A 16,492-nucleotide genomic window follows, 5' to 3' on the forward strand; every position below is an offset into this window, starting at 1 on the left:
CACAGTCTTCACAGTATCGATGACCGCAACCCGACAACTCAACAGTAACCGATTCTGTTAAACAGATCGGACATCTGTCGGTTGTCGGGTTACCATCATCGCCCTCGTCCGACTGGCTTGGATTAGCGTTGACGACCTGTTGTAGAACTCTACTTACAGTTCTACAATAAGGTCGACGGGGTCTCGAATTAACATCCACGTCTGTGACCTCCGGCCGACGACACACCCGAACACGCCGACGTTGACATTGTTGTGCACGACGAACACGATGACTTATGCTACTACTACTCTGACCACTATCACCATCGATAATCTCATGTATTATCTGAAGTTCATTGTCTGGTAATGGCGATTGTGGTGGTTGATGGTCATTGCTGATGTTGTCGTCGTTGGTGGCCGGAGTGAAATCTGTTGTGGACCCATCGGATTCTGCCTCTTCCTCTGGATGGTTCGATGGTGATGACGGTGGAGGCGGTCCATCAAAACGAGCGGCTAATAGCATTGCCCGTCTTCTTGCCCTCAATATAGCGTTTGACAAATCAGTCGCCGCGTGTTCGATCTCCGAGTGGTCATATACATTTCTTACTATTCGGTCTTTAATGACAAGCAGATCTTGAAATGCGCTCATCAACTCATCAATCTCGTGCTGTACCGTATAATAACTCATTGTGAACACACTCTCAATATGTAATGATGACATGTAAAATGTTGAAGTCAGAATGATACTTATATATATACAAAAAGAAATATTAAGTAAACTGCAATCTTATCAATTTTAGTTTATGTACTGTTTTTAATTGCAGTGTCAGCGATAACAAGTACGCGGTTACCAATTAATTTTATACAAAAAAAAGAAATAATAAGTAAACTGCAATCTTATCAATTTAGTTTATGTACTGTTTTTAATTTTATTAAAATACAATTTTAACTGCAGTGTAAGCGATAACAACTATGCGGTTTTGATAAAACTTCTTATAACAAATAAATATAATTATTAAATAAATTAAATTTTATTTAACTTATCAGCGGAAGTTGCATTCAGATAAAAAAAATAATTGGAAAATAAAATAAATTGCATACGATAATTTAATCGCGGTTATAAAGTCAACTCTTTGTATAAATTTTATTTTCGGAACTTGCATTCAGATAAAAAATAATTGGAAAATAAAACAAGATAATTTTTTAAGAGATAAAAAATATTATTTGAAACTTTATTCATTCTTGCGTTAACACTCAATCATAATGGATCGTTCTTTTTATGATAGAGTCCATACATTTTATAGGGTTACTAGAAACGGTAACAAAAAGATTTATACGCCGTTATGGCCACATATGGACAATCCGTTTCTTTCCCCCCTGATCCTAGCTATGCATGGATTCAGGTACGAAGGTATCGACGATCTGGTCAGATGTGACTATTGTCGTATACGTTTGTTTAAATGGGAAGAGACAGACAATCCGTATGTGGAACATATACAGCGTATGCCATCTTGTCCGTTTTTTCGGTAACCGTTTAAAATGTAAAACGACACTTTATGCAAAACGGTCCTTTTCAGGACCACCCTAAACCCCCCGAATCGATCACACATTAAATCTTTAACCGATCTGAACATATGTGCAGATCGATTAATGATTTATCATTGTTATCGATACGGCCGGTGCCAAGGCCGGGATATAAGAGTGGTGAGGCGGGTAAAAAAAAAATAAAGAAATAAAGATCCTTTTTTGTTCTTCCTATTCCTATCCAAACATACACACACGAAATACAGTCAGTACAACAATGAACGTCAAGGCGTCAATAGCTAAAGAGCTCCATCGACAGGCGCGTCGAAACTACCCCACAAGACGCGTTGAACTTAAAGGTATTTCAGACCTATATCAAGCTGACCTTGTTGAGATGATACCGTATGCTAAATCGAACAAAGGTTACCGTTACATACTGACGATGATAAATTGTTTTTCTAAACTAGCATTCGCCGTACCGGTTAAAACTAAAACCGGTACGGAGATCGCTAAAGCCCTCAAACCCATATTGGATAAACACAAGATGCGACATTTTCAAACCGATTTGGGTAAAGAGTTCTACAATCCGACGGTTAAACGACTATTACAGTCGTACAATATAAATCACTATTCCACACATTCGGATAAAAAAGCGTCGATAGTCGAACGGTTTAATCGAACACTGAAAACGATGATGTGGAGAAAGTTTACCGAACAAGGAACCTACAAGTGGTTAGAATTACTACCGAAACTTATTGCAAAATACAACAACACTAGTCATCGTACTATCGGAATGAAACCGAAAGATGTAAATAAGCGAAACCAAGCCGCTGTTTTACAGCGGTTAAATACGGTACTCTATCGAAAACCTACTTTACCGAAATACAATGTCGGTGATCGAGTGCGTATAAGCAAATTTAAAAAGACATTCGCCAAAGGCTATCTACCGAATTGGACGAATGAAATATTTATCGTACATAAGGTACATGATAATACGCGTCCGTGTACTTACACGTTGATCGATGTTCACGGTGAGGTGGTGAGCGGTAAATTTTACGCTGAAGAGCTCACTAAAACTAACGTTACAAATAATGTGTATTTAGTCGAGAAAGTCTTACGAAGAAAAGGCGATAGGCTATTTGTAAAGTGGCAAGGGTTCGATGGAAAACACAACAGTTGGATACATAAGGCGGATTTGGTGTAGTGAATCGATCAGTCATAAACATGAAGTTGGAACGTCAACAGGTCGGTAATATTACGCTAGAAAACTTCGACGATTATACAGGTGCCGGGTGTGGAGAGGGGAAAAGGTCTCGTCATGGACCTCTTCTACCGAATACAATCAGATGTATTATCTGCGGACCGTCTAATTGCGGAAAAACAAATGTCCTATTCAACTTTCTGTTCTCACCGGACGGTTTACGATTCAGAAATATTTACGTGTTTTCTAAATCGCTGTACCAACCGAAATATAAGTTTCTAGAACAAGTCATGACTGGTGTCCCGGAGATCGGCTTTTTTGCATACTCAGAAAACGATCATGTGATGGCACCCGACGAAGCGGAACCGAACTCGATAATGATTTTCGACGATGTAGCTTGCGAAAAGCAACATAATATTCGCAAGTACTTTGCGATGGGGCGACACAACAACATCGATAGCTTTTATTTGACTCAGACATATTCAAGTGCCGGGAAGCACCTTGTACGAGACAACGCAAATCTCCTTCTTATATTCAAACAAGACGATCTCAACTTACGTCACATATATCAAGATCACGTAAATACCGATATGAAGTTCGATCAGTTTAAAAGTCTGTGTGGTGTTGCATGGAGAAAACCTCATGGATTTTTGGTTGTGGATAAGGAGAGCGATATCGATGCTGGACGATATAGAGTAGGCTTCGATGTTTTTGTAAAAGAGATCAGTTGATAGTCGGTAACAATGGCAAGCATACACACCTATGAGGACGGAACACCGTACGCTAACGCCATACGTTTTAGACAAAAACCGCAAAACAACTTGTGTTCCAAATATTTTAGCGACCGTCAGAAGTTTTGCGGTAACTACGTGTGTCGTAAAGTGAACTACTGTGAAAATAAAGACCGACGATGCTGGCGACATGTAAAAAGAATGAATCGTGACTATCCGTTGGTCGTTCTGTTGATGATTACTAGCGAAGGTAAGATTTTCAATAAGCGTATATGGTTAAAATTTTTAGAAGAATGTGACAAATACGAGATGCCAATCGAACTGGTGATATACGATAAAAACATGTTCAACACCACAATTCGACACGGATGGAACTTTATTTCAAGATTTAGACCCTCTCCGCTCGTGTACAAAAAGCCTTTATTGGAACTTCGAAACCGACATGCATCTATGGACTACACAAACGTTTACATGCACATGTTGGAATACGGTAGTCGTCTAGAAGGAGCGAGATGCTGTATAGTGATCACGGAACGAACTATTCCGATCAGGTCGCCAAAAACGTTGTACCGCTTAGCGTTATCATACGGTAGAAAATGTTTTGTGGACACGGCTTACGGAGTACAATTTACCGACGACGTACCGGAAACATTACCGATAAGACGAGGAGGATTACCGTTCGACATCGTGAACAACAGGGCGCAGGCGCTCTTTTCCGGTGAATTTCTAAACGAAGCGATACCTACTTTGCGACTATACGCCAATGTGTTCGGATTGAGGTACAACGAACGACGCGAACTGTTTGAAGTCCAAAACGAAGATCTGTTGCGAAAATGGTGCGAATATGCAGGAGCGAAACCAGACGAATTTTGGCTGTTCAATAGCTATCTGTTGCATTTACATTCGGAAGGTGATCGTCATCCGATCAGACGACTTTCCACACGGTACCTGACAAAGGTCCCACAACGCGATCACTCAACAGTTGTGGATATCCCAATGTGGGTTGGAAATGTAAAGAGAGCTGTTGTCTTTAAAGACACAAGCACGAAACTCATGATACCGTCTATCGATCAGGGTGTAACGCAATATTACCGCGAATTGTGCAATACCATTCGTCGTCCGACAAGAATGAATGTTTCGTTAATCGATATTATACGCTTTTTACGCAGAACCAAAAAACATGCAGTGTTCTTTAGATCGGTGGAACTAGGATGGTGATGTGTCGACTGGTTTCCGATCATTCGTAACCACGATGTCGAACAAGAACGAGGTCGATATGTCATCGTCGTCGACGTCTGCGAAGTTGGTAATGGAAATCGATAGAATACGAGATTCGATTAAACGAAAACATCGCGCTATTACGCAAGGAATAACAGAATCGGAACAAGTTATTGAAAAACAATTTAAACCTATTGTCGAACCGCTCCGAGAACTTAATCAATCGTTTAAACAAAAGTCCGATGTTAAAAAAGAACAAGAAGAGAATGCAAATGGAGTGGTTGAAAAAAAGGAGGAGGTGGTGGAAGAGACACCGACGGTTATGAGAAGACTCTTTAAAACACCGACGTCGGAAAAACAATTCGTGAAACCTGTAGACCCGTCGACACCGAAAACGATGGGTTTTCGTGCAAAACATTTCTTGAACCTTACCGTAACAGATAAAGGTAAAAAAATAGACAACGTCTACGGAGTTAAAAACATTGACGATCAATGGATGATCGGAACAAAACCACTCCAGTTCAAAGGAAATAAAATAGTTATCGACAACAAGACGTATAGCGGTTCCAAAGGTTTATATGAATTGATTTTTTTGAATGAGCCTGTAGATTACACAAACAAAGATTTAAATAACTATAAGAAAATATTAGAAACTACTGAGGCGCATAAAAGTCAAAACACCGGTCGCATAATTTCCAGTCGGTCGTTAAAGTACAAGAATATTATCAAAAGACTGTTTCCTCGTACACATCTTTCGTCGGAAAGCGGTCATGACGACGAAGAAAGTCCAATAACCGGATCGGGTCTGTTGATGAGAGCGAAGAAAACGGTTAGACCGGATTACGTTTACTGGGACGATCCGAACGAACTGTGCGATAGACTGCGACTTTTATTGGCTTCGAAACGTGCGGGTCATACCGGTCATAATAACGAAATAGTCTCGATCGTAGAAGAACTACAAGAAGGCGGATACATAAAGGAGGGTAGTACAGGGAACTTTTTATTTTAAACAGTCTGAAGATGAGTATCGACAAGTTCGGTCGTTCACGGGTTGGAAGCGCAACCACCCAACCACCACCAACTCGGATTGTCGAAACGTTTGACAAAACCGCCGATGGAGATTTCGATATCAAGAAAAGACGTTTGTGCAACGTTGGACCGCCTGTTGAAGATGATGATGGTGCAACAATCGGTCACGTTAAGAAAATGTTCGTAAAGCAAAGCGAGTTGAATAATAAATACTTACCCACGGTTTCACCGATGGACAACAACGCACTCTCCTTTTCAAAGAGGCGATTGTGCGATATCGCCGATCCAATTGTAAAAACAGACGCCGTAACTGTCGACTATTTACGGAAAAACCTTTTCGGTAAAAATGAGACAATTAACGCGAGAGGTTGCGTTATCGCAAATGCTGGTGCACCAATTAATAGCACGGATCTCACTACAAAGTCGTACGTAGACAAAGTGACAAATGGGATTTTTACGAGTAAAGACGGTGTTGTGGATATCCAAAAAAGTGTTATAACAAACGCCAAGGCACCTGTTGAGTTGACTGACCTCGCGACTAAAGGATATGTCGATCTAATGAGGGGTCAATTGAAGAAAAAGATAGTGGAAGAGTACGTAATGCATAGTGATCTAACTAGTGTATTCTTAGCGAAGGTTTTTAAAGATGATGACAACGCAATCAATTATCAAAACAAGCGAATATGTAGAGTCGGTGATCCTGTCGAAAAGACGGACGTCGCAACAAAGTCCTACGTAGACGATATGGAATTACATATACAAAAATTGCTTACTGCGACTAAGGGATATATCGATGACACATTATTTAGGTTCTACAAGTTTCTATTAAACATTAATGACAACGCTAACAGAAACTTAAATCAACAAACGCTTATGAGTGTACTATCCGCTGACAATCATCACCAAAGCGATTCTGCAAACACAATTCTAAGCAGTAAAGATACAATGGAGAACGAGGATGTGACAAAAAATATGGTGCGTCCACCGATCACTGATAAGACATTGAAGAATGAGGATGTGACATTGAAGAATGACGATGTTAATGAAAATATGATACGTCCCCCGGTCTCGGATGATGTGAATAAAAATATGGTACGATTGCCGAACACGGATCCAATGTAAGATGGTGCAATGTAGTTAACAAGCTCATTGTCAGTCCGACATGGCAAGAGTGAGGAGGTCAAAACGTTCTTCTCCTGTTCGAAAGGGTAAGGTGAGAAGATCTAAACGAATAGCCAGTCTTAAACGAGGCGGTGGACTGTTAACAACTCTAACAGCAGGAGCTGCAGGTGCGTTGGGATCTTATATTGGCGATAAAGCATTAAAAGGCGTCAAAAAGGTTGTGGGTAAGGTTGTAAATAAAGGGATCGATTTACTACCGATAGAGTTACATATTCCAGGATATCAGTACTGCGGACCGGGAACGAATTTAAAAAAACGATTAAAGAGAGGCGATCCCGGTGTAAACAAGTTGGACGCCGCTTGTAAAGAACACGATATCGCATACGCAACGTACAGCGATAACGAAAGAAGAGCGGCAGCAGATCGTAAATTAGCCGATAGCGCTTGGGAAAGAGTTAAAGCTAAGGATTCAAGTATCGCGGAAAAAGCTACGGCATTGGCGGTTACAAACGCGATGAAATTAAAAGCAAAGTTCGGCGGTGGAAGAGTACGAAGACGAAGAAGACGATCAAAAAGGAATAATATAAAACGCCTTGTCGAAATGATGAAACAAAAAGCGGGCGCTGCAGGGCAGGGATTATACCTTAAGCCCTACCCTTTGACCGGATCGGGGATGGGCGGTAAAAAAAAACGTCGTCACCGTCGTCGTCGTCGTCGTCGTCTCCAATAAAGGGAATACCAGTGCGACCGCTTTCGAACATAGAACTAATGTGGTACGCGAGAAGACTAAATATAGCAGATTTTAGAGGGGTCTTCATGTTGGACGCATTACCCACACAACCGAAGACTAACGAAACTGCGATTGTTAATCTTGACCGCAGTACCGGTCATGGAACACACTGGGTATGTTATAGAAAACGTGGACGGATGGTGGACTATTTCGATAGTTTCGGTAATTTGCGTCCACCTAACGAATTGATGCGTTATTTTCCACTCGATTCGATTATAAATTTCAATTATAACGCCAGACAGAATATAAACACGGTTATCTGCGGTCATTTATGTCTTGAATTTCTCAGTCGTGATTCGTCAGTCTACAGGTAAACATGTTCTGCATAAGTGGAAATACGTCGTTCTTACACGCTACATTCTTTCCGTCATTGGATTTGTCTGATGGCGAATGGGAATTGGCGTTGATAAACTTAACCACATACAACTCGATTCCAAATGTCGAAGAGGGAATCAACAACACACTTACTGTTGTACCAAAGAAACCTCAAAAACCGATTAAGCTAACACTAGCGACCGGATCGTACGAAGTGGATGATATCGCCAAACGCTTGAGCGATGAACTCAAAGACAAAAGCAAAATAGATTTACTTATGCGTCCGAATAACAACACGTTAAAATGCGAACTTAAATGCAGTGCCGCGATCGATTTGACATCAACGGATAGTTTGGCACCGTTGTTGGGGTTCGAGAAAACTAATTTGACGGCGAATATATGGCACGAGTCATCGAAGCCAGTCGCCATTAACAACGTGAACACCGTACGGGTCGAATGCAACCTTATACGAGGCTCTTATACGAACGGATCAGAGGGACACGTGTTGCACGAATTCACGCTAAGCGTACCGCCTGGTTTCAAAATAATCGAATCGCCGAAGAATATAATCTATCTACCGGTGAATACGAAGAGCTTAGACGAGATCGCCATAAAGTTTACCGATCAAGACGGAAAACCGATAAACTTTCGCGGTGAAACCGTTACGGTGAGATTGCATTTACAAAGGAAAACGAAGTAAAACGAAAGCCGATAAATGGGGTTAATATACAATAGCGCTGGTACTAGTAGCGAAACGTCACGCAAACCGATCAGTCTACGTGCAAACACCAAAGCGTTAACATCGCGTAACGTGTTGTTTCTTCGAAAACTTGGTTTTACAGTTTTGGTGAATCGTAATGGCAGCGATAGGAGCGAATATGTTGGACGTCGGTGAAAGTGTTTCGTTCGACAACACGATCACACAGTACGAATATCATACCCATCTACCGTACGCTTCGTCGACTTACAACAACAACGATGAAATCCGGATTCCGATACACCAACAAGATGTGTACACGTTACCGCATAAAAGCTATTTGATGGTCGAAGGTGCGTTAACTACTAAAGCAGGCGATAAAAAGGCAACGGAATCGACTTTAACAAACAACGCGATACCGTTTCTCTTCGAGGAGATACGATACGAGATAAACGGCGCGGAAATGTGTCGCGTACAAAAGTTAGGAATAACGACAACGATAAAGAATATTCTTTCCTTGCGTAAAAGCGAAGAAAATATTTTGGAAAACTTCGGGTGGAAGTTCAAAGCTACGGATAAGTTCGATTTAGATGAAACCACTGGAAGATTTTGTTTCTACGTTCCGCTGCGTATGCTGATGGGTTTCGCCGAAGATTACAAACACATAATATTGAACGTCAAACAAGAATTGGTCTTGCTTAGATCTTCCAGCGATGTGAACGCATTAGTGTCTTCCAAAGAGGCACCTGATTCCAAGTTGAAAGTGACTAAGATAGCGTGGAAAATTCCGTATGTTCACGTTGCCGATACGATGCGATTGCAATTGTTGAAGGTCGTAGAACGAGATAGACCGTTAGCGATTGCTTTTCGTACATGGCAGATCCACGAATATCCGGCTCTACCACAAACAAACATACATTCATGGACGGTAAAAACATGTGCGCAAACGGAGAAACCGAGATACGTGATATTCGGTTTACAGACGGACAGAAAGGATAAAGCTACAAAATCATTGACGCTCTTCGATATGTGCGAGTTGGTAAACGTTCGTCTGTATTTGAATTCGCAGTACTATCCGTACGACAATCTACAGGGAGATGTGAATATGATGTATGAAATGTTCGCCAGCTTTCGGTCCGCCTATTATAACAAACCGGAGGACGAATGTCCCGCTTACAGTTTGGCGGATTTCAAGGCCAGTGTACCGTTAATTGTTATCGACTGTTCTCGTCAGAACGAATCGCTTAAAACGGGAACAGTAGATGTACGTATCGATTTCGATACCAAAAACAATATACCAGCCAATACGACTGCCTACTGTCTCATTATACATGATAGCATCGTCACATACACTCCGCTCACTGGAATAGTGAAAAAACTTATGTAATGCGGGAGGTATTTGAGATCGATCAATTAGGTGGTGGACGGGAAGAGGAACGTAAAAAGCAAATATTGTCAACGTGGCGACAGTTTACGAAATGGCTGATAACATTTAGTGTATTTAAAACGGGTATTGCAGTTGGAATAATCGTAACACTGTTACTGGGCGACTTTTCGCATGAATCTTGTACAACGATGAAACCGATACGGTGTAGAGTGACTTTTTCTGCACAATCGCCGGTTAACATACCGTTAGTATGGTGTAATTCATCGTCTGTGGAGGTTTTGTCCATTTTTTACAACGCTACAGTATCACCATCATCTTCAAAAAACGTGCCTGCTGGCGTAGTTAGCAACAACACTACATCGTCACCTTCAGAAAAAGCAATAGTGTTACCAAAGGTAAACATCGACAAAACCGCATTGAAGAGGAAAACCATAGTGAATGTAAAATCATCATTACCTTCAGCGAAGACAACAGTGTTACCAAAGGTAAACGCTACCAATATCTCATTACCTAACATAACGTTACATGCACATGATGATGCTGACTATGATGGTCCTCTAAACGAGGAAGAAGAAGAACAGGTGGAGGGGGTAACCCCCACCACTTCTACTTTGAAAGTATAAAAAGGCTTAATCCGACTGCGTACACAAATCAGTAGTTGTTGAGCATCCGTCATGGAAGGAAGTGGTGTTTATTCGCCAGACGACGTTCAATCGTTTCTATTCATGAACGATTCTTTGCATAACATCGATCGCCATCCTGAAGTTACGAAACCGACTGAGAAGGAGGTTAAATCGAAACCAACGAAGATCCGCAAAAGGAGAAATCCGCGTAAAAAATCTTATGATAAACCTTCTTCAGTTGAACACACGATCACAAAGACCAAGACCGATAAGAAGCAGAAGAAGAAGAAGGACAAAAAGAAGGCGGATAAGGGGAACGAAGGGATATCCCCCACCAACATTGTGATTTCATAGACATCGTCGGTGGTTACATATCGCCATCCTCATACACGGATGAGCGATCGTCATGGAAGGAGTTATCGAGTATCACGGCTTTCTCGGCAAACGAGGTGAGTTTATAGTTAAAGAACTTGCTGTTGTCGGTGATGGAAACTATATGATTCTTCACTTTCGATCACCGTACCCAAAGTCTGAGTTGACATCTAAATACAAACGGATGGCCGGATGGTTGGAGAGGAATTTTCACAAAATCGATTGGAATTACGGCGAAGTCGTTTACAACGACGATATCATGAAGGCGTTATGTTCGCAGTTTGCCACAATACACACCAAAGGGCTGGAGAAAGTGGAATTTTTGCGACGGTTTCATAACGATGTTCGTCAGATACCGGACGGCGCACCGAAACCGAATTCAAATTATATCGTAAATTGTCCGTACCACACGCACAAGGAGAGTGGAAAATGTGCGTTACAAACCGGTTGTTTCTACATGGAGTGGTTGAAGATGTGTAAAAAGCCGTTGGATCTGGTGAGAGAAGCCGATCGATTGCGATCGTTTGCGAACACAAACGCGGAAAACAAAGAGGAATTGGCAAAAAACGGTTATTACTATTCCTTCAACGAATTGTGTGTAAAATGTTGTTGGTGTAACGAAAGGATGGATGTGCATCACCACTCAACTCGTTGTCAAAACTGCATCAAGGAAAACGTACCGCTTTCGTTTGAACATGTTGTTCCACGTCGAGTACCGCTGTAGAGCTCATTCTGCTGCAAGATGTTGATGAATCAACATCTTTGGTTAGAGATCTCAATTATAGTTATTGCCTTCCATCTTGGTTTTATGCCTGGAATATTATTTATGCTTGCACTGAATCACTTGCAAACATTTACAAAAAAAATAAAAAATAAAAAAAAATAAAAAAAATATAAAAAAAGATTCGAGTGTTTTACAGTAGGCCTATTGGGGAGAGATTTCACTCATGTAAAAAAAAAATCTCAACGCGCCACGGTTGCTACCTCGTGGGTGGTGTGGAAACGTAACCGTTTTTTTTAAATTTAAAATAACAAGCGGGAAATAACAGGAAGTACAGTCCATAACAGTCGCACTGATAAGGTATATATATTTGTCGCTCTGCTCACTACATCATTCATTTCACAACACAGCTGCACATCAGACGAACATGGGTGAGAGAACATCGACATCATTCGAAGTTGCTAAAGCAAGAGTGATTTCCAGTATTAGAAACTTGGTGCGCAGTATCTCAAGTGTGAAGGGTGCAGATGTACTGTTTTTAGAATCGCTTAGTGAGGTATTAAGAAATGTGAAATGTGCAGTAGAACGAGGTGTTATACGAGATGAAGATTTGACCAGTACACTGCGATGTAAAATATGTCTGATTGCACGTGTAGGAGCAACGATACTACCGTGCGGTCACACATTCTGCATAGATTGTGTACGCTATTTAATACAACACAACCTTCCATGTGGGATGTGTAGACAAGCGGTGACTGGCTATATAAAAATCTATTTCAATTAGTCACCTCTCCGTCTTTCCCAAACTGTCCTTTTCAGGACAACAACAACAACACATTACACAAACAACACAAAATTACACGCGTAGACAAAACAAAAAACACTTTAAACCCCCATACAATAAATTGTAACTAATTATTGTTTTTTTTAATTTAGAAAAAACTATATTTATTTACATTTATTGAATGTAGTGGTTCCAAGGCCCGTGACACGATATGATATTGGATTTATCCACTATCAATTGTGTTACAAATGGTGAGGAGAGTGTTTTATAGTAAACCTATTGCATTTTTTCTCCATAAAAGTCCTTCCGATGTGTAATTCCATCCGCAGTTTAGCGATGGACGTTGACATAGCCGCATCGGTGTGGACGATTAGATTTTTTCCGAATCGCCGCGTAAGAACGTTGCGTCATCTTATGAAACTTACAATTGCTGCGTTTCCTCACGCAACAAGAATTACCGCAGACATACACCGTTTCAATACGATTAGAGTGGTTTTCAATTACGACGCCACTTACGCTGAACTTCACGACGGTTTACAAGAATATTTAGACAGTTTAAAAATAGATACTGTAGACGGCTTGTGTAGACATTATATTAATTATAGTGACGACTCGATATAGTAGCGATGAAAACGTTTAGCGATTCGGTAAACGAATTGAGGTTTATTGCATCGTATATTTGCAAATATTGTTTTATGATGCTTACCACCTACTACGATGTTAATGATGAAATACATGCTTTCGATTGTAAGAAATTCGACTATTGCGGTCGTGGTCTACCAGAATACTTATGTTCGTGCGAACTGATTATTGAAAACGTGAAAAAAATGCACGCTATGGTACGTGCAAATAAATACGAAGTGTTATGGGAAAGTCCGTTCGCCTGTACAGTTATCGATAGTAACGAACTCTATCGGTTGTTTTTCAAAATTGTCGTGGAAATAGGGGGTAAGAAGGTAAATCACAATTGCAATTGCCATTCGAGTTTGAGCACTGCGAATGTTAAGATGGACGCCGTAGCATTTATTAACGTTTTCAACGATGAATATTGTTTTCTAAAGAAGATGCCGTTCAGGAGGTTGACCGATCTTGATATCGGTGTGAGCTACGTACTGTTGGAAATGAGAAAAATATTTACTCAATACGGCGAACTCCGTATTTGCGTAATATTGTACGACAGCGAATCGGATGAACCGGAAAGCTTTCAAACCTTATTACCAAAGACGTATACAAACAGATTTACCGACGATGAATTGAACGTTGTAAAAAATCATTCGATGAAATTAACTTATTATGGAAAGAAAAAACTCGCCAACGGTGACGTTGACGAGTTCAACGAGGATATAAAAATAAGTTTGTAAAATTTTGCACGAGTGTTTGTAGGCCTATTGGGGAGAGATATCACTCGCATAAAAAAAATCTCAACGCGCTGCAGTTGCTACCTCTTGGGTGGTGTGGAAACGCAACTCGAACAAATTTATTTTTTTTCTGGTGGTGGTAAAGGTTTTTAAGAGACTTATAAAATTTCTCTCATCCTCTCACAACGCGAATGTACCTTTACTCGAGAGGCTTTAAATCAATTAAATTCTTAAATGTACATAATTATAATTTTGTGTAACAGTCTTTTTTGCTTTATTCTTTTTTTTCTTTATAGGTCTTCGGTATTGATTATTATTATTGTTTGTTAAAGTTTGTAAATACTGAAAAATCTCACCAATATTTGGATCGATATTTTCTTTATTATCGCACTCTATGTCGTACAATATAAATTGCTCGTCGGTAACAAGATCCATTGTGAATAGCGTTCAGTGAACGTGATAAAAGTAATTTTTATATGATACGACTGAACGCAAGTTATAGATAAGAAATTAAAATAAATACGATTCGTGGAATTATTTATCGTGTCGATAAGAACAAAAAAAAAAATAATTGGCTTGTGGTATGGAAAGAAAAAAATTATTATCGCGTTGATAAGGAAAAAAATAATTGGCTCAACCGGATGTGGGTAGTAGATAAGAAATTAAAAATAGATACAATTCGTGGAATTATTTATCGTGACGATAAGAATAAAAAATTATTTATCGCTTCGATAAGAAAAAATAATTGGCTCGACCGGATGTGGTTAGTAGATAAGAAATTAAAATAAATGCAATTCGTGGAATTATTTATCGCTTTGATAAAAAAATTAAAATTAATATTATTCGTCGATTCTTGGAATACCGAATGCGGATGTTGATAAGCAGATTTGTGGGTATAAAAAGCCATTCGTAACCGTCCTAGTCTCATTCTAGAGCTAACGTTTGAAGAAATAACAACATTATAATGACTGACGGAAGAAACAATTTTATTCACAATTTGAATAAGCGTCTTGTTGCAACCAACCTAGAGACGAAGAGCGTTGGTGATCTTACGATTGGGAAACCGTACGAGGTTGTATGGTTAAGAAAGATTGCAACGCGGTATGGCAAAAGTATCGTGTGTCGTTTACGCGATGGTGAGGAAACCATGTTCAATGTATATTTGCCGAGAAGGTTTGCGGAAACGTTAAAAGAGGACGAATTTGAGACAATAACTGAAATGAAGCTGAAACTCGTCTTCAAAGGACGCATCGGAAAAGCCTTCGATGTGGTATTCGAGTAATACCAGGTAGCTATTCAAACTGTCCTTTTCAGGACAACAACACATTAAACAAACAACACAAAATTACACATACATACACAAAACAAAAAACACTTTAAACCCCCATCAATAAATTTGTAACTAATTATTGTTTTTTTAAACAAAAAAAAAACGATATTTTTTTACATTTATTGAATGTAGTGGTTCCAAGGCCCGCGACATGATGTGGTAATAGATTTATCTACTATCGGATTATGTTGCAAATGGTGAGGAGAGTGTTTAAACAAAAACGATCTTAGTTCTTTGTTTTTAAAATTTCTCACGAGGGGCGTCTTAGTCGTCTGCTAACGACAATAAATTTATTCCTACTTCTGCATTTGGTGTGAACGGTTGAACATCGGGAAAATGAATATTTTATTGTGTGTACAGATTTTGTGTTACATTATAACTACTGTAGAGTGTCACCATTCGTTATTCTACGAAACGTATATGCAAACGTTAGCTTTTCGGTGTAAAGTACCGCAACAAAGATCCGTACCGGTAATGAGTCTTTCGAAAGATTTAAATTCTCAAAGATTTATTTTCAGACCGGTTTATGTTGTTCTACATCGTTGTGATATAGGTTCGGGTTGTTGTCAGAGTCCTGAATTCGTATGCCAACCAGATGTTGATGGTATCGAAAAGGTGATAGTCGAAATTAACATAACAGAACAGTTTATTAATAACACTTTGAAAATGTATCATAGAAAAATTGTAGCTTCAAATCATACAAAATGCACTTGCCAGGATATCACCATACCTATCAGATGAATTTTTTTCGAATTGTGGAGGGGAGGTTGTGACATTCTGATTCGTTGATAGCAGGGTGTGGTAGTTGTGGTGGTGGGGAGGAGCTTATAAATACAGTGTAACTGAGTGAAGCAGTTTATTCGTTGAGAAACGTTCGAGTTATAAACATGATTCAGTTTAGTGAAGAAGATGTACGCGTGCGCGTCGGTGACCAACAACTGACGACTATGTGTTTTAAATTAAAACACAGTTACGTATATATTGTCGATTTATCTGAACATCATTTTGATAAAAACGGTGATAACTTGACCATAAGAGTGGTTTTCAATGATGATGATTTCGGATATGGACGAAAATATTATTGCGAATTTGAATGCGGTGAACAAGCTATCGCACTTATTCACAGCAAAGAAGTACTGTTTTCTGGATTCTACGGTGACGACGGTAATGTAAAGGCGTTCAAATTAAATCGTTCGTCGAATATGAATTTGAATGCGTCCGTGTTAAAAAATCTCAATACGTCGCATCGAAAAAATAACGTACTCGCTGTAAACGTGTATGCCGCAAACGAAAGAAGAAGAGTAACAGCTA

The 16,492-nt window shown here is 39.7% G+C and overlaps 1 pseudogene; it reads right to left on the reverse strand.

The window, feature by feature from the left end:
- Nucleotides 1-667, reverse strand: part of LOC142329111 (ubiquitin thioesterase otubain-like) — an 84,566-nt pseudogene extending 83,899 nt beyond the window's left edge.
- Between the last annotated feature and the right edge of the window lie 15,825 nt (nt 668-16,492).

The sequence above is a fragment of the Lycorma delicatula genome, chromosome 8 (assembly GCF_047948215.1).
Source record: "Lycorma delicatula isolate Av1 chromosome 8, ASM4794821v1, whole genome shotgun sequence".
NCBI lineage: Eukaryota > Metazoa > Arthropoda > Insecta > Hemiptera > Fulgoridae > Lycorma > Lycorma delicatula.